Raw genomic sequence first — 26126 nt, forward strand, 5'->3', positions numbered from 1 at the left:
AAATGTGGGAGAATGGCCATGGATGTAGCTGAGTGGTATAGCGTTCTTGGGTTCAATCCCTAGTACCACACAAAATTAATTAGTTAATTAAAGTAAATAAAATAAACACAGAGATTAGAACAGGGTACAAAAGAAAGAGGCAAGGTCTTGTGGCGTGTCTTTAGTTCACTTGTGGTATGCCCTAAGAGGGGATTTTGGGACCCTGATCTCTTCCTCTTTCTCTTTTGCTTCCCACTCATGGGGTGAGTGGGTTTGCACCACCGTGCACTTCCTCCATTGTTCACAACAAGCCCAAAGCAATAAGATCAATCAGTTCATGAACTGAAACGTCTAAAACTGTGAGCCACATAAATCTTTTTTTTCTTGACAAGTTGATTATTTAAGGTATTTGTCATGGTAACAAAAACATGACTAAAACTCTCATTCACCTATGACTGGACTTTGAGCCTTACTCTCCTTGAGATCTAGACAAGGGTGCTTGAAGACTGCTCTCTTTGGCATCTGCGAAGAAAGATATGTGGTAGTGGAAACAGACTTTTGCCCGTTGGTTGGCACATCTTTAAAACCACATAGGGCAACATTGTTGGCTTCTGTGGTCTGGAACAAATGGGGAAAAACTCAACAGTGCTGGTGACGAAGGTGGACAGTCTGCACACATAACAAGGACCCATAAGGCCTTCAAACCTCACTTCATCTCACTGGATTCAACTTTCAGATTATAAAACAAAAGAGTACACAAAATAACAGTCAGATCCATATGACTTCCTATTCTGTCTTCTCCCTAACTCAGAGGCTCAGCATCTCTGTCCATACAGAAACTGGACAGCATCTATACTGTGAAGAAACATACTCATCTGCTCCCTCCTCTGCCTGAGTCTCCAGACACCATCCTTATCTGTCCTTGGAGAGAAAGAAAGGACCAGAAGAAAGCTATAGAGGGAAGCACAGACATGAAGAGGATATTGACCTAAATCTTTCAGTATTTGCCAGGTCAGGTTGATAAAAGCTAAGAGCATACCAAGAATTTGAGTAAAATAAAGTCAGTTTAGTAAATGCCTTTCAAGGTCTTTATAATCAAAGAATAGCTTTGCTTTCTAATATCTATGGACCATTTATAAGAATTGATTATACAAAGGCCACCCAGGAAACCGTGACAAATTACAAAGTGCATAAAGAGTGTAGATAACATTTTTCTGACCACAAAGCAACTAGGATAGATATTAATAATACAAGTTGAAAGCTTCAAAATACTTTAATCAATTTAAAGCTCTGAATCAAAATAGTGTTTTTGTTGGAAAGGAATTTCAAATTGCAATTATAGACTATTTAGAAATTAATGACAATGAGAATGCTATAAGAGGAATACAAACAGGACTATATGCCAAAGGAGAACCTGTACCATTAAATAGAATTGCCATCTAGCCAGAACATTCTGGTTCAACTACACTGCCTGTTTAAACATGGAAATCCTTTTGTATAGATGGCTAAATAGAGCTACTCTGAGCTTCTCTCTTGGGAAGAGAGAGGAGCATTAGCTGTTCCATCTCAGGATGGAGATGGCACAGCAAGGGCTCTCCAGATGTCCCAAGAGCAGTGTTCACTCTGGTCAGTACCCATACACTTAAATACTGTATAGCTCAACTGCTGTTATTATTAAACATGAAAAAGGAAATAAAGTATCTTTAGATTAAATCCTTAGATTTCTTAAAATCAGGAAAATAGGAGTAAAGCAAACCAAAGAGAGCAAGAAGACTAATGAATAAACACACAAAATATTCAGGATACCTTGCACCAGACACCCACCTCTTTCTGTTCTGGATCCCAGGAGACTGACTTGCTGGAGCAATATTGGTCTTCCTCTCCCACTGTCTTAAAGTTGGGTTCAGCCAGGGTTGAGCACAACAGAAGATTTGAGGGAGGCAGAAGTTGCGGTCAGACTCTTTCTTCCCACTCGCCCCTCACTGTGGGCTGTGAGACAGTCCTCTCCATAGGGCTCTGGATTCACCACTTGTCCTTCTGCAAGACTAGTTCCCCACCCCCTGGCTCTTGTGTGGTCTCCTACACATTGCCCAAGCTTCTATTATTCTCTCCTCAAATTGCCTATCTTGAGTTTATGGACACTTTAACAATGGTCACCACCACAAATTCTGAATAATGAAGAAGAAAACATGGGCGGGGGGGAGGGAGGGGTTGTAATCTGAACTAAAGGATTATATTTTGTCAAGGATATATATATGTATACATATATACACACACATACCCACACATATATAGGAGACTCCATGTTTTCATATATATTACTCAGAAAAATTTATTTAAACATATTTAAATGTATTATTGACAGAATAAGTGATTTATTTTTAATATTTATTACTCCAGTGTTTTAGATGACTTTATTTTATTCTTTGAAAGCTATTTGCCCCATCAGCAATAATTATAATCCCCATTTCATATTATAATCTTGTTTATTTGCTTTATTTCCTTTGATCTTACATATATACATATATAAATATATAAAAATTAAAACCAAATAAAATATATTTGTAAAGCTTTTTTAAAAACTAGAAAAAGAAGGGAAATATAGCCTAAAAACTAGAAAGATTAAGAAATGTATATATGTGCATATATACATACACACAGAAAAGCTAGAGGTAAATGCAAGTAAGCAACATTAGTAATATAAAAGGAGATTATAACAACCCCTAGTAGGAAAGGCAGCTTTTAAAGAATTAAAAGAAAAGCTACCCAGAAGTCTAATTTAGTAAATTCCAAATCCTGATGAAAGCTTGATTTTCTGAAAAAGATAGATACATACTAATTCGATGTCCACAACATACAGATGATTTGCACTTTCTGTCTTTCTCATTGCATCCATATTCCCATACCAATTCCCGACACAATTTCATCCTAATGCTAGACATATTTATGATAACTTGTTTATTAATGATATCATATTCTTCTGGGGTATAAATATAACTATATAAATTTAGCTTTTAAGTTTTTTCATATGATCACTGGTTGTAAATGTGAAACCATTCTTCCACATTGGGTAATCAGTTACCATTACTGTTAACAATATTATCAGTAGTATATAGTTAATCCAAGGAGATGTCATTTATCATGAAATCATTTAAAATTATTTACCAAAATTTAATTAATTAAGTTGTACTTTGAAAAGAGGAATCAGAAAACACTTGATGTGGGACAAGATTGGCTACCCAGTGCCAGAATGCTTCAGTCTCTGGGAAGTACACAGTGTACAGTATCAGCCATTACACCGGCTACTCTTTCACTGAGGGGAACTTTGCTATCTTGTGAAAGGTGGGGAAATTGGCATTGATGTTTTCATTCACTTTTACCAGTACAACATTATGATAAACTGATTTTATATTAACTCATGCTTTAAATATATTTTATCATAATCTTGGAACTACAAATTTAATCATTCTTCAATAGAAAGTATGTACCATATAGAATAAATGGCAGAGCCATTTAAAAAAATATTTTTATTAGTTGTTGATGAACGTTTATGCATTTATTTATATGTGGTGCTGAGGATCGAACCCAGTGCCTCACATATGCTAGGTAAGCGCTCTGCCACTGAGCCATACCCCAGCCCAGCTGAGCCATTTTATCAAACCAATTAGCCAAGTCATATGCTTTTGTTAGAAAAAGTCTGACCTCAGCTTTAAATCTAAATAAGTATGTTAATGCACATTTCAAAGAATATTATGAATATGGCTAGAAATAAAGTAAAAGATGCAATTTGTAAGTTAAATTACTAAAAATATTCATGTGAAATTAAAATGATGATGATCTAATATATTTATTCATTTTAAAGTAAGTTATATAAACAAGATAATAAATTAGTTTTCTTAGTTAATGTGGTATAGTGTAATTTGCAGCTAAAATTACCAGTTACTTAAGGAGAATAAGGCATGATGAGAGTCTTGGTGTTCCTTCTGTAATTGTGTGCATATTATTTAGTTTTAACGGACAATTAAATGAGTCTTGTTCATAAAACCAGAAATGACTCCAATAACTTTGATACAATCATCAAAAATTTAATAAATTTAAAAAGTGAGAATAACATATTGCTAAAAATAGTCAGCCAAGTAGCTAATATATTATTTTGCTTCGTATTAACAGTAGAAAGAAAATATTAAATGTTTTATGATATGATGACTGCTATTAAAAAGAGCTTATGATTTGATTTGATAAATTAGATTTTGAGTACCTTAATAACACATTCCTAATCCAAGAGAAATCAGGTAAAAGTTTCATTTGTGCATTTTGTTAAATAGCCTTGTAAATGCTGATAGCTCTGGAAAACATCATGACTGCATTTATAAGAATCAGTAGCAAAAAAAGAAAAAAAAACTATATGGCTTTGTTTTTTTTGGAACAACTATTCTTTAAACCAGTAACACATCCAAGGGATAGCAGAGGACAGAGGTAAAGAAAGAATTGCTAATTCTTTAATTGCTAATTCTTTAATGTATGGGGGAGGGAGTTTCCAGAGATCAGTGTTTCTTACTCATGCTCTCTCTGCTTTGCTCTAGTAGGTCTCCTTGAGGAAGCCCTTTCATAGCAGGCAGAGAATGGAAGAGGTGAAGTCCCTAAAATGAAACCTGTCCTTATGCCACAGAATTCAGAACATCCCCTCTTCAACACCATAAGGACAGGAACAGAGGGGAAGTTCCCAGGGTTTATGATGTCTTGATTTATTATTTAAAAAAATAAAAAGGTTTCTCTTTGTTGGATAATCTTGAAGTATTACACCCTGTGGGTAATGTTCCAGGTTTAAATTTGAGGAAGATGAGAGTATACCTACCATTTTTGAAGTTATTATAAACACAGGCTTATTCCAGCAGATAAATTTTAGAATAGAATAGATAGAGGTTGGTTTGAGGACAGCATTTCATCAAACTTCCAAGCTTGAATACCCACTAAAATGTCTTGTTTTTCCCTAGGGAGAAAAACAAGTCTTGTTTTTCCATAGTGAGAGGACCTCTGTCCCATGAGAGTTTTAGTTGCCTGGGGGCCAGAGTCATCTAAACTAACCCTGAACCCCCAGCCCCTGACATGGTACCTAGCACAGAGCAATCACCAACAAATCTTTACAGAATCAGTCCATTCAGTCACAGAAGAAAACGGTGGCATTTCAGATTAAGATGGGAATGCTTGAGTAAAGGCTGGAATTTTAATCCTGAATTTTAGCCAATCTACTTTCCCTGACTCCACCTTCTACTGAACCCTTCTTGAGTCCTCCATTATCCTTCCAAAGCATGATCAAATTTTATATCCTGGATGACCTGCCTCTCTCTATATAAAATATTCTACCAGAACTACCTAAAGCACCCTTTTCTGAAAGTTTTCCTATTCTCATCCCATCACAATCCACATTTTCAATGACCCATCTTCACGAGTTTTTTTGGAGCAGTGACAAAGGACATATCAGCTTCTATGAAACTCCTCCAGTTAAAAGGTCCATCAACGACCAAGGGCTCCCAATCCAGACAGTGTGTCGGGCTGCAAGGATCTTTTGTGGAAGAAGACCCTACACAGAGACCTTATAAGTGGCCAATGCCAGGCAGATCAGGAGTTTACTAGTCCCATAAAGTGAAACCTTAAGAAGCAGTTGGTTTCAAATCTCTCTAAACTCCATACACTCTTTTGGTGCAGAACTCAAAGTATAGAGCCATGGTTCTGTTCCTTAAGGTTCTCCTTCAGACACAGTCAGTGCATCCCATATAATGGAGACATTGCAGGACTGTGTACATCAGAAAACCTGGCGTAGAAAACCATTGGCTGGCCCTTCTCCATCACTCCACTCCATTAATTATCCCTCTACTGGGACTTCCAACCTCTACTTTTATTGCAGAGTGTTCACTCCTCTCCCACATCTTTTTCCCTCACATAACCTATTTATCTTCTCCCCTTCTCAGCAGACTGTGGAAAGACATTAATATTCCTGGCTTCCCTCCTTGACATCTCCCTCAAATTTTATCCAGTTGTATCCCGGCTCCAAATTCACCCATCAACTCAAATGTTTTTCAAAGAGGACAAAAATAGGAAGAGGGGTGAGGAGTCACCTTCTTGCTAATTTTAATCTGTTGGGGGTGGGTGGAGAGGGAAGACCCCTTAGTGCTCTACCGAGGAGACAGGAGCCCTGAGACATCTCTGAGAAAGAAAAACATCATTACCTAAAAAAGACAGAACCAGAATCCAGATGAGCTGCTCAGGAAGCAGAGCGAGGCCTCTCATGCCTGGAGAATGTCACAGGCCCCCAGGCCCTGAGTGAGGACACCTGCATATGGGGACTCATCTGCTTCTGAGCCAGCAGCGGTGACAGGAAAGCATCAGTCTTCAGTGGGCCAGTGTGCTGAGTGCTGTCTTGAAGTCATCCATCTCCCAGCATCACAGGCAAGATAATTAGGCAGGCTCAGTCAATTTGATGTCACTGTTACGCTGGCTTCATGAAACCATCTGGGGCCTCAGACAATGGAGAAAACGGAGCTGACATAAAATGCCTCCTGCTGTCCACGTTCAATGCCACCCTACCTGATTCAAATACATAAAAGTGCTAAATACGAGATAATACTCTATGCATATGTTCAAGTTCAAGATTCAAAGAGATTCCAAGAAAAAAAGAAAGAAAACTAAACTAAAAACTGGAGCAACTTGGCTAAAGTTGAAGCCAAAGGCAAGTACAGGTATTTCAGAGCTGGACACAGCATTCACCTCTGGAACTGTGATAATGTTCTTGCAGGGAGATGGATCCAGACTCCAGGTCCCTGCTGGAAGCCAGAAGCCTTAGAATCCTGACTTGTCAATTTACAGGGAAAGAGACAATGCTGGCCACCTGTCCAAAGAAAGAGTGGCTCCAAAGAGGTCGAGAGTGATAGGAATTATCTAAGTGAAATGTGACCTAGACTCAAACTTCCAAGAAAAAAAGAGCCAGAATTCGTTTGTACTCCTAGGGAGTAAAGACCACAGAGTAAAATATTTATATCAAAATTTGATCTGAACTAGTACATCCCAAGAATCCCAGCAGAAGTAAAAGTGAATTATTTCTTTGGAATACAATGATGGCCCAGAAAAGGGGACTTGAAGTGAAGAAAAGCCACTATGAGAGAGTCAATTTTTTATTTTTAAGGTAAGGGTATAGGGGAGACTGAACCCTGAGAACTAAAAGCAATCTGGGAGAATATTTAGAATAAGAACATTTCCTTAAAGTGTTCAAAGAAATAAAGAAAGAACTAGAAATTGTAAGTAAATAACAGGACTCTGTGGAAAAAGAATAAGTTAATTTTCAAAGGCAAAGGAATTTTACACATGAAATATCTGGTCAATGAAATAAAAATTGATGGATGGGTTGAAAGAGTAGATGTCAGAGAATTAGTCTAGTGGAAGAAAGACAGGAGAAAAGTACTTAGTGTAGTACTCAGAGGTAAAGATCTGGAGAATATGAGTTTGAATAAAATGGAAGAAAATTAAAAAAGAAGAAGAAGGAGAAGGAGGAGGAGGAGGTCCAGGAGGAGAGGAAGAAGAGAAGTTTCAACCAGAACAAGTTAAATAAATCTACACCTAAATACAGCATAGTGAATCTGCAGAACATAAAAAGACAACTAGTTCAAAAATTACCAAAAGGAAAAGAAGGATTATCTAAAAAGTAATGGCAATTAGACAAAAGTACATTTCTACAAAGCAGCTAAGCACTTCAGAAGACAATGTAATAATATATTCAAAGTGCCAAAGGAAAATATCACAGCTAACCTAGAATTATATATTTAGCAAGTGTATAATTTAAGAGTAAGGGTTAATTTGGATATAACAAAGACAGAGATTTCTCACTCTGTCTTGAAGATTATTTCAGCACGAGGAATATTGAATAGACAAAAGAGTTGGATTTAAGAAGCTATATGAAGCAAAGAAATCGGCCAACATTTTCACTCATTTAAATATGTAATGATAAATGACAAGACTTGGAAGTTCACAAAAAGGAGGAAGTAAAAGTGGTCCCATACGTGGGAGGTGGAGGAGGGAAGCTGGGTATTGCAAGGCCTTTGTGTTGGGAGAGAAAAATACAGAGATTAATGAGCTTCCATGTTTGCAAAGTTAACTATGCCTCTTAAACATTTAGTTACCCATTACAAGAACTGAAATAGAACACATTGCATCCAATTCAGTGGGGGGCTAAGGGGAGAGGGGGTAGCTACAAAGAAAATGTGGTTGATTCAGTAAGAAACAGAACGGGGAGAGGAAAGACCCAAGAAAAACATGGTGGGCCTCCCCCCTCCACTCCCCAGCACTCCCTTCTGCATTTCCTCTCCTCTTACCTAACCCCTTGATTTATGGAAATGTCAGTGTCTCCTGGAAGATTCCCTTGACTCCACTGCAGATGAGCTCTCTCTTCCCAGAGATCCCTATGCTAAATCATCAGAACTCTTAAAAAGTCTCATCATTATAAGTGCTCATGACAGAGTCTTAGCAAGAAATGTTAGTCCATGTGTTTCCCATGTTCTTTAATTTCCTCTGTGGTTCCAAAAGATGGGTTTTCCTTCTGGAATCTGCTGCTAAAGGAAACAAATTCTGAAAGGAACCATAGTTTTGGGTTCCAGGTAATGTCTGCTTATATAGTCTCTACGGAAAAGATGGTGCAGGAGGAGTGAGGGCATCCTGCATGAGGAGGGCAAGCAAAAACCTTCTCCCTTTTGGACCAGAGAACTGGATGGAAGGAAGTTGGGGCTGAGCTGTGTGCTATGTATAAGCCTTCATCCCTTGCACTATGGACCACAGGTAGTCCAGTTCAAGCACTGGGCATTTATAACCTCCCCACCTCAATGAGAGTGAGGGTGCTTTACCTCTTAGGCAAGGGTAGGACAGAAGGGATCTTGTTCACTGACCAAGATGGAACTAAGGAGAACCCCAACTGGAAATTCTTCTATCATCGGAGCAGCTGTGATCATAGAATTCTGTATGTGCCGTGCCAACTGCACAACTGCACAAGTCAGGAATAGTCATTCGCATAGACAATAAAGTAAATGGTACCCCTTGACTGTTCAAGACTGCACAGAATTCCAAGCATCAACAGGATGAGCCTTGTTTTAATTGCCTGTGTCCTGATTAAACAAAACAGAAACAAACAAACCAACAAATAAACAGAAACCTGCCTCCTTGACTAAACTAAATGATTCTGAGCCCTTTTCTGGACTAAGTCTTGACTTTAGTATAAAAGAACTGCAGCTTTTAGTATTACAGGGACTTAGACATTGCTTTTGCTAAAAGCACCAACTCTTCACTTGGACCTTCCGATGCCCAATGGATAACTAAAATCAGGATAAAACTGTACTTTATTTTGTATGTTTCCTTTATTACCTTAAACTTTGGGTTGGATCTAAAGCTGGTAATCCTTCTCCTTCAAGGTGGAAGGCACCAAGGTAAGAGCAATCAAGGTATTTTTAAGGTTTACAGGGACATTAGAATCAATATATTGTCACTGTCAGCTTTTACAATGTCCTGTTCTATATCTCCAGGAGCAGTGCCTAGAGTGGCACTAAGATCATCTGCATTGTTGGCTACGCAAACCCTCCAATTAACTAACTCTTGCCTTTCTTCTACTTCTCTGTAAAACCTTCAAGTTCTTCTCAGCCTAAGTTACTAGACCTTTATCTATTCTTCTCAGTATAACCATACTGATTAAAATTCCTTTCTTACCTTCACCACTGCTCAATTGGCAGTTTGGGATTGGTGGCCAAACCCACCCCATCGAGACCCGCCCCCCAGAGTCAGAACCTTTGCCCTAAAATGGATAAGAGCAACATAATTTGTCTACCCAATTACTCTAAAAGACTGGGAAATACTATCACAGTCTCTGTTAACTCAAGACTGTGTTCCTAGGATATAGACTTGACTCTGTCCTACTTAAAATGCCTGACTGAGAGAACTCAAGTTTGCCAAAAGAATTTGTTTGTTCCAGCCAATTCCTGGACCAACAGCTATGAAAAGAGCATTTACTTTAGCAAGTTTGTTATTATAAATACTTTCCCTACCATTTTGAGATGCAAATCTTCAAATCTTCTACCATTAGACCTGGGAGCTCCTCTTCAATATGTATAACATTCAGAAAGATTGCGTTTTTTTTTCTCCTATCTTCCAGATTCTGCAGGAAGATAAGAACCTAATATGATGGATAGACACCTTGCTCCAATTTGCAAACCTCTGTTCTAAAGATACAAAGAAGTTTGTTTCTCCTCCAGCTAAGTATCAACTAATAAACCCTACTAGATGACCTAATTATGTAGAGCAAACCTCTTACATTCTTTTAATATCTTATTTTTTTTATGTACCACCCATCTTGTTTCAGAGCAGGTGAGCTCATCTTACCCTGAGGTCTTTTACCTACTACAGTAGCACTGGATAGAATTTGTCCTACTTCCCTTAACAAGTGTTCTCAGTTTTACTTTTTTTTGACAGTCCCCAACTGAGTCAAAAGTTCTATGAGGGTGGAACCATGTCTGTTTTGTATATTGGTCACCATCAGAGTGAAGGTGCTCAATAAGTATTTGTATAATAAATAAATGAGCATATGAGTATAGGAGTCTTTCACTTGATTTGCTCAAATAATGAGTTGCTTCCTTTAACTGCCATCTTGTAAAACATAGAGTGGTGGACAAACTAATCCACAAAGAAAATGACTTAGGATCTCTTGAACAAAATATACTGCCAATTAAAAATGGAGTGGTTTCACTGCCTTCAATTTATTTTCTTTTTCCCATGAACTACACATGAGTCATGCAAAATGGTCTTCAGTTCCAAGCCTCCTCTGAGATTCCTCATGATAAGAATAAACTTATACAATGATAGTGGAACAAATTGGCTGCTTTGATACCTACTGCTGAAGAAAGCAAAAATATTTATTTTTGTGCAAGAAACTTTTCTAATCTATCTGTCAAGAACTATGGGAATTATTCATACCTCAAGCTAGAAAGCCACAATCAGAATTCTTATGAAACAAAGAATTTCACTTGTTATTCCAACTTCAAGATAAATCCTTTGGGCAAGGCAAAGATAATTCATTTATAACTCAATTTGTGCTATTTCAGCAATATACATCTAAACATAATGAATAAAAGATACTGTGTAATAGCTAGAATTGTTAGCTATTACATACACATAACTTCAGAAAGTGGAGGTACAATTGAAGATATATTTTAACATTAAAATATAACAATACTTGTAATCATGAAAGAATGAATAGAACATTACATTACTGATGACCACAACCACCCACTTGAAAAGTAATGTGGCTTTATTTTTTTCAGCAACTAAGATCAGAACAGGGAAGAAGAGCATGAGGAAAAGATTAACATTAAACAGAGACAAGTGGGGTGGGAGAAAGGGAGAGAGAAGGGAAACTGTATGGAAATGGAAGGAGACCCTCATTGTTACAAAAATTACATATAAGAGTTTGTGAGGGGAAAGGGGAAAAAAGGGAGAGAATTAAACAACAGCAGATGGGGTAGAGAGGGAAAATGAGAGGGAAGGGGAGGGGGGATAGTAGGGGATAGGAAAGGTAGCAGAATACAACAGTCATTAATATGGTATTATGTAAAAATGTGGATGTGTAACCGATGTGATTCTGCAACTTGTATTTGGGGTAAAAAAGGGGAGTTCATAACCCACTTGAATCAAATGTATGGAAGATGATATGTCATGAGCTTTGTAATGTTTTGAACAACCAATAAAAAAAAAAGAAACAAAATTGCTCGTATATTTTGTCCAGCGCTCTTACTCTAGGATTTATCCTTAAGAAATTACCAGAAGAAGGAAAAGCAATAATATATGGGATGTTCACTGCCATGTTAATTGCAATATCACACAACAAAAGGAAATCTGGGGAAGACGGTCTAACAAATCATTCAACATCAACCTATTGGAACATTTTACAACTATCACAATCGATTATTATGAAGATAATGTAACATAACAAAAACATTTGGATTATGGTAAGTAGAAAAAGCAGGGAGAAAATCTTTTTATTAATACTGATTGTAGTCTTATAATAATAATTAGGTATATATCTGGGCCTGGAAAATAATATGAAAAATAAGTTTTTCCTTTTAGTTCTGTAATTATTATCATTATAAATGCAGTGTTTTTAATGCCTACAGACCCTCAAAATATGCACGCAAAACTTTTAAAATGAGAAAAAGATCTTGTGTGGTACAGATCTTGACCTAAACCTGCACGGTACAAGTTCTAGATCCAGACTTAAATTCTAGCTTCAGCACTGACTAGCTAGGTATCCTTTGACAAGTTATTCCACCTCCATGTGTTTTGGTTTCCCTGTCTGTAAAATGGGGGTCTGATAGTACCTGCTTTTATTTCACAGGATCACTATGAGAATCAAATGAGAAAGCACTTTAAAAGTATCTGGAGCAATATGAATAGTTTAATGCTGGCCAAATATTACTTTTAGTATTCTCAAATTATCTTTTATACAGAAGGCTCCTTATTTCAAATGTATTTGAAGCTTTTGCAAATACGATGAACTTTACTTCTACCCTGGGGGTTATATGTCATACTTACTTCATATGCACCATACTTTAGTCCTTTCAATATATTTGGACATTTATATTCTAATTTTAATGAAATCTTTATGCATATATATTTTTTTATTTAATAGATACTGCTTTCCTCCTAAGACCATTCTCTGGACTCACATCTTCACAAACAAGTTTTCTAAGATTCTCTAGCCTAGGGTCTAGGGGAATTGATGAATTTCTGTGCTGTGTACAGGAAAACAGACTTGGAAAGTGTGTTTGCAAAGAAATTAGTAACTTTAACCACTGGCATAACTTGAGTCACATATATACTATGGGAAATGTAAAGATGAATTAATGCTGACTGTTTGATTACTTTTTTTCTTATAATAATTATCCTAAGGACACTTTAGGCTTTTAGAAACTCCTTAGAAGGGCATCACAGAAACCGTGGCTTCTCAGCTTCCAGGTGTCCTTCCTCCCTGGTCTAACACATCACGTCTGTGGATGCTCAGAGGGCCTCTTCCTCAATTTGTCCACTTGAGGACTTGCATCACCTCACCTATCACCTCCAGGACAAAGATTTAGAAATCTACATTTCTAATTATCAACCCCTCTCTGCACTGGAGCCCTGTGATTGGGACTGACAGTTCTATTTGGTTTGTCCTCTGACTCATGCCCAGCTAGTAGAAGGGACTCAGGCAGACCAGGTAAGGAGAATTTGATAAAAGGGACCACTAAGGACCAATGTGTGATGGACTTGAGTCCAGTCACAGTAAGACCATTACTTGCTGTCCCTAGTCTTCAAACTGCATATGCATATATATTTTCTTTCACAGCTGCTGTGATTAACATTTAAAACGAAAGCAAAACAAAGCAAACACACACATACAACAGGAGGATCTGTTTCCACCATGAGTCTTACCCTGACTCAGGGTATAAAAACCTTCTGGAAAACAAAGAAAGGCCAATGTGATTGTGCCTTTATGTGGCTTCCTTCCACTACAATGTTTTAGAGGGTTTCCTGTGTTCTGTTTTATAACTATTTTTCATTAAGGGAAAAGCATAGAAACACAGTCAGAGATGAGCATTTTGGCCCATGTTGCTGTCCCACAACAAGACATATTATTGAATGGGAAGATGAAAGTGGTAATCATTTTTAAATCCTTGCCTCTTCTATCTCCTGACTGATGCCAAATAATACATGGGCCCTGAGGGAGATGCCCATAAGAGCAGAGCAAAGAGCCTTATCCAAAATATTGGTGGCAGAAGAGCTTTATGTCATCAGACAAGAAAGCATAGCAAACTTCCATGTCTTATCTATGTAATTATCTTGGGAGAATTCAGAAGTGAAATGGCTAGCTCAGAAACACGTATTCAGACACAATTTTTGAATCTAAGACATAAGAAGATAGGATTTTCTCTCAGGTTCCTGACAAAATCATTGAATAATATTTTGATCTTACTTTTTTTCAAACTCTATTGATTGAATTATGGAAGGTACTTCTAAGAAAAGAGTCCCAGGTATGATTAATAGTCATCTGGGGATGTGTTTTTGGTAGACATTCCAAAAACTGGGAAAATAAATGACTCTAATTTGGGCTAATCAAGTTCTTTTGAAAGTTAGCTGGTTTCTAATACTTTAAAAAGTAAATAAGGAGAATATAATCAAATTGTAAGATGATAGAACCTTTTTTTTAATGACTTTATTTATTTATTTATTTTGCATTACAATTCTTTTTTTTTTTTTAAAGAGAGAGTGAGAGAGGAGAGAGAGAGAGAGAGAGAGAGAGAGAGAGAGAGAGAGAGAGAGAATTTTTAATATCTATTTTTTAGTTCTCGGCGGACACAACATCTTTGTTGGTATGTGGTGCTGAGGATCGAACCCGGGCCGCACACATGCCAGGCGAGCGCGCTACCGCTTGAGCCACATCCCCAGCCCGCATTACAATTCTTAATACACCATTATACAATAATTTACCATATCTCTGATTATATGTAAGGTATGTTGAACACCAAATTCACATCTTCATACATGTATTTTGTATAATGATGAATTATTAATATTAAAATTAAAAATAATTTTTTTTGTGATTTTGGCAAGAGTTCCAGAAAAAATTTTTAAAAATTGAGTGACCTGGATATCTTTCATTTTCATGTACTTATTCACAGATTATTACTATAACCATGTCCCCAAGTATGAACAATTAAAGCTAAAAATTGTCCTCACTACTTACTTATAGATGTGAAAGTAAAAAGTCAGACATATATATACCCAGACGGATGCTGAAAATGGTTTCATTCTAGCAGTAGCATTTGTGATGGAAACAGGAACACTGGAAAAGTAAAAGTAAAAGATCTACTTCTAATAAAAATTTTATATTTTTCCTGATAAAAATTAAAATATATTTATGTTACATTCAATTGTGCACTAATTATAAGTGTAACAATTAACCAATTCAGATATCTCTAACACATAGAAAAAGCTCTATTAGCAAAGAATTTTAAAAGTTTGATTCTCACTTATGTATGTATTTTTGTTGCAGAAGAGTATGGCATAGTGATCAGTAAGATTTCCTGGCATAAAAATACACTAACTTACAATGACATTCAGTGGGGACAATGGAATAGAAATATGAGTTTCAGGGGGAAGAAAAAATGCAAATGTTCAACTGTCAAAGAAAAACTTGGCACGTTTTACAAAGCGATGATGATGATGACTATCAACTTCTGAGATATCTAATTCCATTGGGTAGCTATTTTTAAACAAATAAGAATTTTATCGTTAAAATACTTCAGTAAGAACAATATGCTTTGAAACTGTTAAACAAACATATGAAGAGTTTTCTTAAGTAAGAAAATACCACAACTTTAATTTTTTTAATAAATATAATTGTTGGAAAAGTGGAAAAATTGTATATAGTTTTCATGCGTAAACAAGATTTACCTGCTTTGAACTGCATACCATAATGCCAAAGAAATGACATAAAAGGGGTTAAAGATGGAATGCTCTTATTTTCACAGTAATAAAATGCTAAACGTTAAAAGTGCAAGAATAGTTTTTGAAATTTAAAAAAAAAAAAAATTCAAGAAATTCTTTTAGGGGATCTCCTGTGAAAGTGTGGAGACCACTGCAGTAGACGATTCTAGAGTGTGGTCTAAAGACACTGGTGAGCCAAAGGGAGAGAGGAGGCCAGGAGGTGAGCCATAATTATGATAGGACCTTTTGGGAGTCAGAAGGACATGGTGTCCTTCCCTGAAGACCGGAAGCTTAGCTTGCCTAAAGAAGAGAGTGGACAGAGGTAACGTAACGTGAACTTCTGGAGAACTCTGAGTGTTAAGATGAAATGTTTTGACCATGTAATGTCAGGACTGTGAAACTACTCAAGGCTTTGGAATTGGAAAGGAAAATAATCTAGAATTATTGAACAAATATAAATATATAAGCATAGTTAGAGCCTCCGAGGAGAAAACATCTAGTTGGTGCCTGATGACAAGAATACTCAATAAGTGTAGTTGCCATTTTATCTATCCTCTCGGGGAGAATAAAGTGGTCACCAGCCCAAAGAGAGCTTGAGAGGACAGTGAGTGTGTGTGTGTCTGTGTGTGAGAGAGAGCATGAGTGTGTTGAGGGTCCTGATGGCCTAGGGGTAAAAAGAGGAAAGACAAGACCTAGGCTGTCACTGCTTGGACGAAACTGGTTGGTGGCAGCTGAAAGGAGTAAAAGCTCCGGGGAGGCTTTGTGAGCATGTGACCCAGAGCCTGCGCTCAGAACCCAGCACTGAGTTTAATGCTCTGCTGTCACTGTCGTGAAATACTTAATAGTCTTCACACAAGATGTTGTCAGGGAAGAAAATCAAAGTGGAGTAGCACTGGTTCAGGGCACCTCATGTGGAACCAGGAGGCCTTGTTAAAGGAGCTGTCAGGCTCATCCACAGGTAAACTTTTGCCCTCAGCTGCCTGCACATGCCTGCCCCTTACATGCTGACCTTCTGAACTGGGCTGAAAGGCCACTCACTAAACTAAATTCACCAGCTTTTACTAACAGTCTGTGAAACCATCCCCTTGCTTCCTGAGACTGCGCCCAACTCCTTACTTATGAAAGAGACCTTTGCTGCACAGCTCTTGACAAATAGGGGATGCAATTGACACCCCACCCCCCTGCGGTTTAAGCTATAAAAACAGTCACCATCTTGTAAAACCTCAGAGCAGATTTCAAGGCTGGTTGAATTTTGTGTCTCCTGGATTGCAATCCTAACAAGCTGCAGACACAGACATTACATCCTTGTTCTCTTCTAGGTCGATTTTCTCTTGGCTGGGACAGTACTTCACATTGTCCCTTTTCACTGGGCCCCACAAATTAAGTAGCCCATCTTGGTCTTGGAAGAGGTTTCCTAGGGTGAGAGCATCCCACCTGCCCTGCCTGCTTAGGCTGTGTTGTCCTTACCCCATCACTTCCCAGTGGTCACTAAGTCCTATTGATTATCATCTCACAATATGTCACACCTGTTTTTCACTATGCAGCAGTACATTATATAAATATAGCAGCTCAGAAAAGGAGGATTTGCTCAGGGCCCCAGGAGCTGGAGAAGGTTGTTGAGCAGGGGCAGCAACTGCTCTGTGTGAGACCCCTCCTGACCTCTCCACGGCCAGTGCTCTGAGCTGTGGTGGGTGGCTGTGCAAATGGGATGGCATTGCTTGGTAGGGGGCTTATCACTGCCTCTCCACAGACACGGGAAGGAGTTCTGAGGAAACAGAGCCTTCCCCTCATTTGCAGAAAGCCATTAAGTAGAAAGACTGGAGGGGTTGTTTCTGCTCCTTCCCACACTAAGTGATTATCTACCACAGTAAGGCTGTAAGCCCTGAAGTTCATTCTCTGAAAGGAATTTCTTTTTCTTCTTTTTTTTTTTTGGGGGGGGGGGATCCTAATTTTCTTGAGTGTATACAGAATAAATATTTTTCATAAAGTTCTTCTTTTGATCACATCACTTTAGAGAATGGTGCTTGAGACCTGGGGTGCGGTGCCTTCTGTGTTTCAATTAAAAGATCTTTTTTTCCTTTTATTTTAATAATTTAATTTGCTGGATGGCACGAATGAATTTGAGAGATGTGAATCTGTCTTCTAAATAACCCACTGATCTTTTCCACAAGCAATGCTTTTATGAAAGGAACACACACACACACACAAAATACCTACTCAAGTGGAAGGAAAAAGTAAAACTCTTTCAAGCGTTGTTTAATTTTTCCCACTCTCTGATGTACATGCATGGAAAATACTATAAATAGTTCTTCATGAGTTTTTAAACTGCAACAGATAAATTTAATAAATGAGTATGCCATCTAATTCCAAAATTTCATTAAACTTGATGACTGTGTACTCTTGTAAAAAAGAAAGTGTGTACTGTGAAAGGAACCACTGGTAGAGCTTCTCACTCCAGACTGCCACATCTCCTGCCCACCACATCTCCTGCCCAGGTGTGTGCTAACCCAGAGGCAGCCAGAGAAAGCACCCCTGGCACTCTTGACTCTGAGGGTGTTTATAAAATCAAAGAAGCAGGATATTCCATGCACTTAGAATTATCCACTGAGAGTCATAACCAAATGGTGAGACCGTGCAAGCCCCTACCTTGGATGCAAATGCTGATTAGATCATCATCACAGAAGTAATGGGTATTTGTGTTCAGTGTATAGTTCACTGCATGCAAAGCAAGACAATTGAATGTGATAACTCCTATCCAGGCCCTAGGTAGCAAATCAAATATTCACCTTAGAAAAAAATTATGTATAATATAGCCTAAATTATATATTTAGGTTAAGATAAAAATCAGGTAAAGAGAGAGGCCCTGTGTAGTTCTAGAATTAAAATAGCAAACTTTAAAAAATACCAAAAAATTGAAATTCTGTAAAACATCAACATTAAGAAGCAAACTCAAAGCTAATAGCTCCTAATTATGTTGGAGAAGGAAAAGAGTTAACCCTTTGTGATTAGGAGGGATTTCCAGCAACTATGGTACTGACAAGGTTGGCCTCAGAGAGGTGATGGCCTTCACAGGTTTTTCCTCCGAAGCTATAATGCATGAAATGGAAAAAAGCTGGGAGGAAGCGGTTCCACTCTTCCCAAACTCCAAAGCCTGTGGACCTTCAGGTCCCCAAGCAGATCAGCTCAGTAACGTGTGCCAGCTTCCTGAGATAGCTAGTCTCATCTAGACCTCTGCCCTTGCCCCCTGCCCCTGCTTCCAAGAGGCACCTTTCTCTGTGAATGGGAGATGATAGTTCCTTCAGGAAATGTGGTGTGAAGTGGCACAGCAGGTGGTGAGACATAGCGTAATGCACGGCCACGATGTCTGGGTACACTGGAAGAGAATCTATATCCCTTGGATAAGCCTGAGGCACCAGTAATAGTCATCATGCTGCCACTAACGATTCTTTCTTCTTGAAAAATAAATGAAATTAGCAAAATGTGCGTTATCTTTTGTTCTTAAGTTACGCTTTGGATCTGGGAGTCCCTCTATCCAGAAAATAAGTTATACCTGTTGCAGCAAGTAAGAGAACACAATGACTGCAAAACTCTGGTGACAGATGTCCCTTTCATTAAACAGTAGGTTTGCTTGCTTTTTAAATGTGTCCTTCAGGGAAAACTTCCTCATTGGATCTTTCTCCAAGAAGGTGGCAGGGTATTGAATGCTGGTTGCCACAGCCCACTGTTTTGGCTCAAGGAAGTTGATAAAAGTTGAGAATACTCCCTCCCTTCCAGGGGTAGAATTAGTCTGTATTCATCTAGCTTGCCCATCAGAAGTAATTTCAGCAAATGGTGGAGTGTGTGTGTCCAGGGGTGTTGGCAGAGGGCGGGGGGCAGGGGGCAGGGCCGTTGCAATGTCCTAGCCTTGAAAAGAAGGTTGTGCTCTCTGATTTGAGGAAGATTTTTGTAGGAACAAGGAGGGGCCAGGGATTACAATTACAATTATTAGTTTGTAATTGTTATGCTTTGGATCTTAAATATCCCCTCAAAGCCTGTGGTGCTCTTGGGAGGCGGTGGAACCTTCAGGAAGTAGGGCCAAGTATAAGAAAGTTAAATCACTGAGGCCATGTCTTAAAAGGAGCTGTTGGGACTAGTTCCTTCCTCTCTTTCTTTCCCTTCCACTTCCCAGTCACCATGAGGTAAATAGGTCTCCTCAGTCATGTGCTCCTACTTGACATACTGTGTTACCATAGACCCAAAGGAACAGGGCCAAGTAAGTATGGACTGAAACCACTAAAACTGTTGCCCAAAATAAACCTATTCCTTTATTAAGTTGATTTTTTTCCTCAGGTATTTTGTTACAGTGGCCAAAAGCTAACTCAAACATTTATGTACTACATCTGATCCGAGAAGAATGAGAGTATCCCTGAGTCATAAAGACAGAGGAAAAATCTTACTTTAGATCTGCATTTACCTTTAAAACTAAGATTAAATGATTAAATGCCCACCAAGTACAGAAATTAGACTGTATTTCCAATCTACATTTCTATTTTTAGGTACTATTACCTGGGCATATGTATTATATAAACCCTATTGAAAAATAATTTGATAATCTATATCTCAAGAGCCTTAAAAATTTGATTCCTTTCAACCATCAATCCCACAATTACCTTATGTAAATAATATGAAAAAGAAAAAAGTGATATGCATAGATCCATTCAGTGTTTAATAAATTATGGAAATCCAAACCAGCCAGTATATTGGCAAAGAGGGACATGGTTTGTTAAATTACAAATCCTAAAAAAGGTATTTGTACCACTAAATGGATATTTACTATGAGTGACAACATTATTGAGAATAAGATAGGAAGAAGCACATGTTATTATATTTAAGGAAAAAGTTAGTATATAGAAATATTCAATCTTAATAATTGGGGAAAGATGTCTACTAAAATAAGATTCTAAAAATAAAATATAACAAAATGTTGATGGCATTAGGAATAATTTTTTGGGGGGATACTAGGGATAGCCATTGAGCCACATCCCCAGCCCTATTTTGTATTTTATTTAAAGACAGGATCTCACTGAGTTGCTTATCGCTTCACTTTTGCTGAGGCTGGCTTTGAACTCGCAATGCTCCTACTTCATGCAGCCTCCTGAGCTGCTGGGATTATAGGTGTGCACCACCATGCCTGGTAGAAATAATTTTTTCTTCTTCCCCTTTATACTTTTCTGTATTTTCCAATTCTCTAAAATGAACAATTATAAATTACAATTAGGAGAATTAATTGAAGAATATTCTTAAAAGGACCTTCAATAATGCACCACTTTTTAAAGCAGTAGCAATTATTGGTTAAATCATCAAAAAATGTAAAAACATTATGTTTTTCATTGGTTCGTCTATGCTATTGCATCATGCAAATTTGCTGAATCACTTGAGAATATTCAGTTCTGTTAAAGACAATGAAATCAATTTAAGTGGATGTAATGCATAGGAATGTAAAGCACAGTGAGTTAGTGAGTGGTTTGTGAGCCACAGGAGAAACTCATAGTACATGCTAAGTCCAGATGGCTGGCAAGGCACTAGCAGAAGTCATAGTATATGCTAAATACTAATAGTAAATTAGAAACCTGAGATACTGAAAATAGAAAATGGAAGTATGATGGCACAAATGTAAGCATTATTTAGAGCTAGAAAGGGATGGACAGATGAGCCTGCCACCTACAGGCTGACAGCTTGCTCACGCCTAGCACTGACTATCCCTTGGTCATATCCAATATGACCCATTCTGGCTCCACATGTAATTTTTCAAAGAAGTGCAATTAGATGCCATGGATATTTAGCAGCCAACTGGCAAGCTATAGGTACAGGCTTCCATGCAGCTGTAGATAGAACAAGGGTGTGTCAGCTGCCCCAGGCACCTTCAGTCTATGGTCCCACTTGCTCAGATCCAACTCTGGCCAGCCACATCAGACAGACAGAACATGTGAAATTCACTAGCCTGGAAGTCAGGTAGTGTGGGCCTTCCTTCTGCTTGTAACACAAGTATGTCAATCAACTCCATCACTTTCCATTATTTGTATCTTAATTTATTTAGTAAACTGCAGGTGTTATGATTTAGATTTTAAATGTCCCCTAAAGACCCTCATGCTAAAAGCTTGACCATTGGCCTGAGACACTATTGGGAGGCAGTAGAACTTTTAGGAGGTGGGACCTTAGTGGAAGGAAGTTAGGTCACTGGAGGCATACCTCTGAAGGGGATGTTGAGACCCCAGCCCCTTCCTCTCTTCACTTCCTGGTTGCAGTGAAGTGAGCACCTTGCTCCACCATGTACTCTCTTCCCTGGTATCCTGCCTCACTAGAAGCCCCCAAACAACAGAGCCAATCAATCATGGACTGAAACCTCTGAAACTGTGAATCAAAATAAACCTTTCCTTCTTATAAGTTATCTCAGGCATTTTGTCACAGCAATGGAAAACCAATACAGTGGGATTCAAGCATCTTACTTTGGTCTGTGAGTCTTTCTGTTTTGTGAATTCTTAGATAGCTTGCTTAGTAGGTACTTGCATTAGGGTTCTTCCCTATATAACCCGTAGAAAGAGGAAATGTTCTTGTTTTTCTCAGAATGGTACTTAAGACAGGTTAGGATTTTTTCTTTTTCTTTCTTTTTTTTTTTTTTTTTTCAGTGCTGAGGATCAAACCCAGGGCCTCATATATACTAGGCTCTACCACAGAACTACCCTCTCAGCCCCAAATGGGCTGGGATTTTTACAGCCACACAGTGAACCAATAGCATTCCAAAATCAAGACGACCTAAATTGAAAAAAAAGAAATATTTTAGGTATTATAATCATTTTTCAACATAGAGGACCTAAATAAGGTAGGAGAGGAGTTTAGAACCCGGAGGGTAAAACATTGAGGGAAGAGAGTTTATCTGCAGATGGATTTGTTGGAAACCTAAAGACGACCCTCTGGGATGGCTGCAAGAGAGGTCCTTTCTCAGTTCATCCTATAGTAGTGTGCTCTTTGGTCCTTGAACAGGATCTAAAAGGTTGAAGGCTGAAATTATTCAGTAAACACATCGCTGAGCACCTGAATATTTTATGAGAAATAATTCTGGATTCATGGCTCCCCCATGCCAATGCATTTCATTGTCATTATTCTTTTCAAAATCCCTCAAGCTTATCGGGATTTAGTAGTACAAAGAAGAAATGCATCATCCTTCCCCTTTCCTACTGTGTCTGTAAAACACACATCCTTGGCCATGACCACAGGGACGTGAAGGGAATGTCAGAACTGAAGAGCATTTATGTGCTTTGAACCCACTCAGCAGGTCTTCCTCTCTCCAGATGGACTCTGCTGAGTACTCACCACAGTTAATCAACTTCCCTGTATTAGAAAACAACATACAAAAAGCCCCCAAAGTTCAAAATACGTTGCAAGTCTGCTACTGAATTCCACGTAAAAGGCACTCCTGGAATTGGGCAGTGAGATGCCCCTGACTGATTTTCTTGTGCAATGAATCTGTTTATGGCTTGGTTGATTGCCCAGAGAGTCTTACTGATTTCTAATGGTGATGGTGCATTTTATATAATATGATAGAATCCTTCTTCTCCAATATGATTGTTAAATTAATGGGAAAGGCTTTTAAAGTAGTGAATCTCAAAAACAATGTAACATCAGATACTTTTACATTTATCTCCATTTATTTTTCATAATAAGGGATTTCTGTTCTTTTAAAAGTTTTTCTTTTCTTTTCTTTTTCTTTTTTTTTTTTTGGTACCAGAGATTAAACCCAGTAGTGTTTGAACACTGAGTCACATCCTTCTGAAAATTTTTTTGAGACAGGGTCTCACTTAGTTGTTTAGGGCCTTGCTAAATTTCTGAGGCTGCTTTGAATCTCCTGTCTCAGTCTCCCAAGCCTCTAGGATTACAGGTGTGTGCTGCTGTCCCTGGCCCTTTGAAAGTTTTTTTTTTTTTTTTTTTTTTTGGTGGCGGGGGGGGGGGGTACAGGGGATTGAACTCAGGTGCACTCGACCATGGAGCCACATCTCCAGCCCTATTTTGTATTTTATTTAGAGACAGGGTCTTACTGAATTGCTTAGAACCTTGCTTTTTTTTTTTTTTTTTTTTTTTGCCGAGGATAGCTTTAAACTCACTATCCTCCTGCTTCAGCCTCCCAAGCCACTGGGATTATAGGTGTAGGTCACTTCGCCCAGCCCTTGAAAGTATTTTTGATGGCTGGAGTTCACATTGTTTTTATGAGAGAAGTCAGTTCTTGAATGCAGCTTCATGATATCTAGGTTTAGCTTTTAAGAGTTGAATAAAAGAAGTTCTTTGAGAACAGCACTAATAAAGCAATCTGCAGCGATATCTTTAGATTTTAATGATTTTCCAGTAGGCTTTTATACCTCTCAGATTATGTTATTTACATTGTACACGGACCAGCAGCTTCTCTATCACCTGGAAGCTAATTAGAAATGCAGGATCCAGGCCCCACCCAAACCTACTGAATTCACCCCTAATAAACTTTCTGTGTCCTCTCTGTGCACATCAAAATTTGAGCAGCACTATTTGTGTCTTCATACATGTACTTAGGGTAATGAAGGCCCTGTCATTCCACTGTCTTTCCTACGTCCATCCCCTCCAGACACAAGTGGTGTTAATATACTTTGTATACAACCAGAGAGATGAAAAATTGTGCCCTATATGAGTAATATGAACTGTACTGCATTTTGCTGTCATATATAACAAATGAAAATAAAAAAAATTGAGCAGCACTGATCTGGCCTATTTCAGTATCTGTTTCAGTAACAAAAGAGATCCATCCTTTTTTTCTGCCTTTATGTTTTATGGTATTATATACAATTTAACTAGGTAATGTAATATAAAACTATAACTAGCACAAATAAGTTTAGCACAACACACAACTGTCTCTCTAAGCATTTGCCTCATAAGAATAGGAGCAAATGAGTTTAGGATTAGCTGTAGAGTAGGATGTAACATAGGATTAGTATAGGGTAAGATGTGCACAGATGGGCATCACTATACATGTCTTATAGCAGAATGAGATAGAATTTACGAATACAATGAGTAGCTTAGGGTAGGCTGTTTAAAAGAACCAGTCCTATGTCAGTAATTAAAATTCACTGATGACTACTTATGAATTGTATTTAACCCTACTGACATTGCAGGAGGACATTTGAAGTAGGCTTTGCCCTATTAACCAAATATCTCCAGTTTTTCCCCTTTCAGACACTTGTAGGATTGTCCTTTTGGGCCTGCTTGTGGCCTGAAATCAGGCATAAGTCACCTTTCTGTTACTCTATCAAAATACCTGAGAAGTCTACTTAAAAAGAGAAAAGTTTATTTTAGCTCATAGCTTTGGAGATTTCTGACCATAGTCAATTGACCCTATGGCTTTTGGAAGCACATGAGTGGGTATATGTGGCAGAGCAAGCTACTCACCTCATAGAAGTCAGAAATGGAAAGAGAAAGAGAAGAGAGGCCAGAATCGAATAGTCCCCTTCAAGGACACGCTTCTAGTGACCTAAGAGCTCACATTAGGTCACACTTCTTAAATAGCCACAACCTCTGAACAGCATCAAGTTGACTACCAGGCCTGTAGCACATAGACCTTTCCCAAGAGATTCAATATCCAAAATAGAGCAGGCAGGAGGCTCATCTGGCCAAGAAGTTGTAAGCAGAAGTAACATGTCACTTAAAGTCAGATAATTTTATTTATTTATTTATTTGGTACTCAGAATCAAACCCTGAGTAGCTGGAATTATAGGCATGTGTCACCACTCCCAGATTAATTTTTAGTATGAGACTCTTCCCTTTGGCCCAAACACCAGTGACATCAGAGATGCCAGCTAATTAGCTGGCAAGGAGACAACTCTGAGATCTTAAACCCCCAAGATCATGGGGTTTATTGCAGCAGAACCTAATTTATACTGACTCCGGCAGCATTATCACCTTGAATGCATAGTTCACTGCAGTTTGGTTACATTACAGAATTTATGGGATAAACAGTGTGAACCGTGGCAAACAATAAACCTTCAATGGTTCAAATGAGTCTTCTATAAAAAGAGAATCTTTATTAGCCTACGGAAATTTTAACATGTAATTCTCCATGACTAAATTAGGTGGAATTTGGTGGGGATGGGACAACCTATATTTCAGGAAATATTAAATTTATTGAAGAGATTCTGAGGGCAGCTGCAGAGAGAGGGTAAAGGGAGACGTCTTTCAATTTCTGCTGTTTCTAACGTGATCTTTGCACTTACAGGGTTATACTGCCTGTCACTATAAACATGATCTCAGAGTAAAATAAAACAAAATGTAGGAATTAAACTCTATATTTAGTAAATGTGAAAATTCAAAACATGGCTTGATTGTCATCCCAGCAACTCAGGAGGCTGAGGCAGGAAGATTGCAAGTTTGAGGCCAACCTCAGCAACTTAGTGAGGTCCTAAGCAACTTAAAGAGACCCTGTCTTAAAAATATATATATATGGCTAGGGAGGGGGATGTAGCCCAGAGGCAAAGCACCCCTGGGTTCAATCTCCAGTACAAAAACAAAAGTGCAAAACAAAAAAATAAGAGACAAAGAAACTG

The 26126-nt window shown here is 38.2% G+C and overlaps 1 protein-coding gene across 1 annotated transcript in view; it reads right to left on the reverse strand.

The window, feature by feature from the left end:
- HECW1 (HECT, C2 and WW domain containing E3 ubiquitin protein ligase 1) overlaps positions 1-25019 on the reverse strand; it is a 344889-nt gene extending 319870 nt beyond the window's left edge. Inside the window, exon 1 of the mRNA XM_081288274.1 lies at positions 24976-25019. The gene's annotated coding sequence lies outside the window, so the exon portion shown is untranslated. The remainder of the gene's footprint in view (positions 1-24975) is intronic.
- Between the last annotated feature and the right edge of the window lie 1107 nt (positions 25020-26126).

Source organism: Spermophilus citellus (genome assembly GCF_964194105.1).
Source record: "Spermophilus citellus genome assembly, chromosome: 3".
NCBI lineage: Eukaryota > Metazoa > Chordata > Mammalia > Rodentia > Sciuridae > Spermophilus > Spermophilus citellus.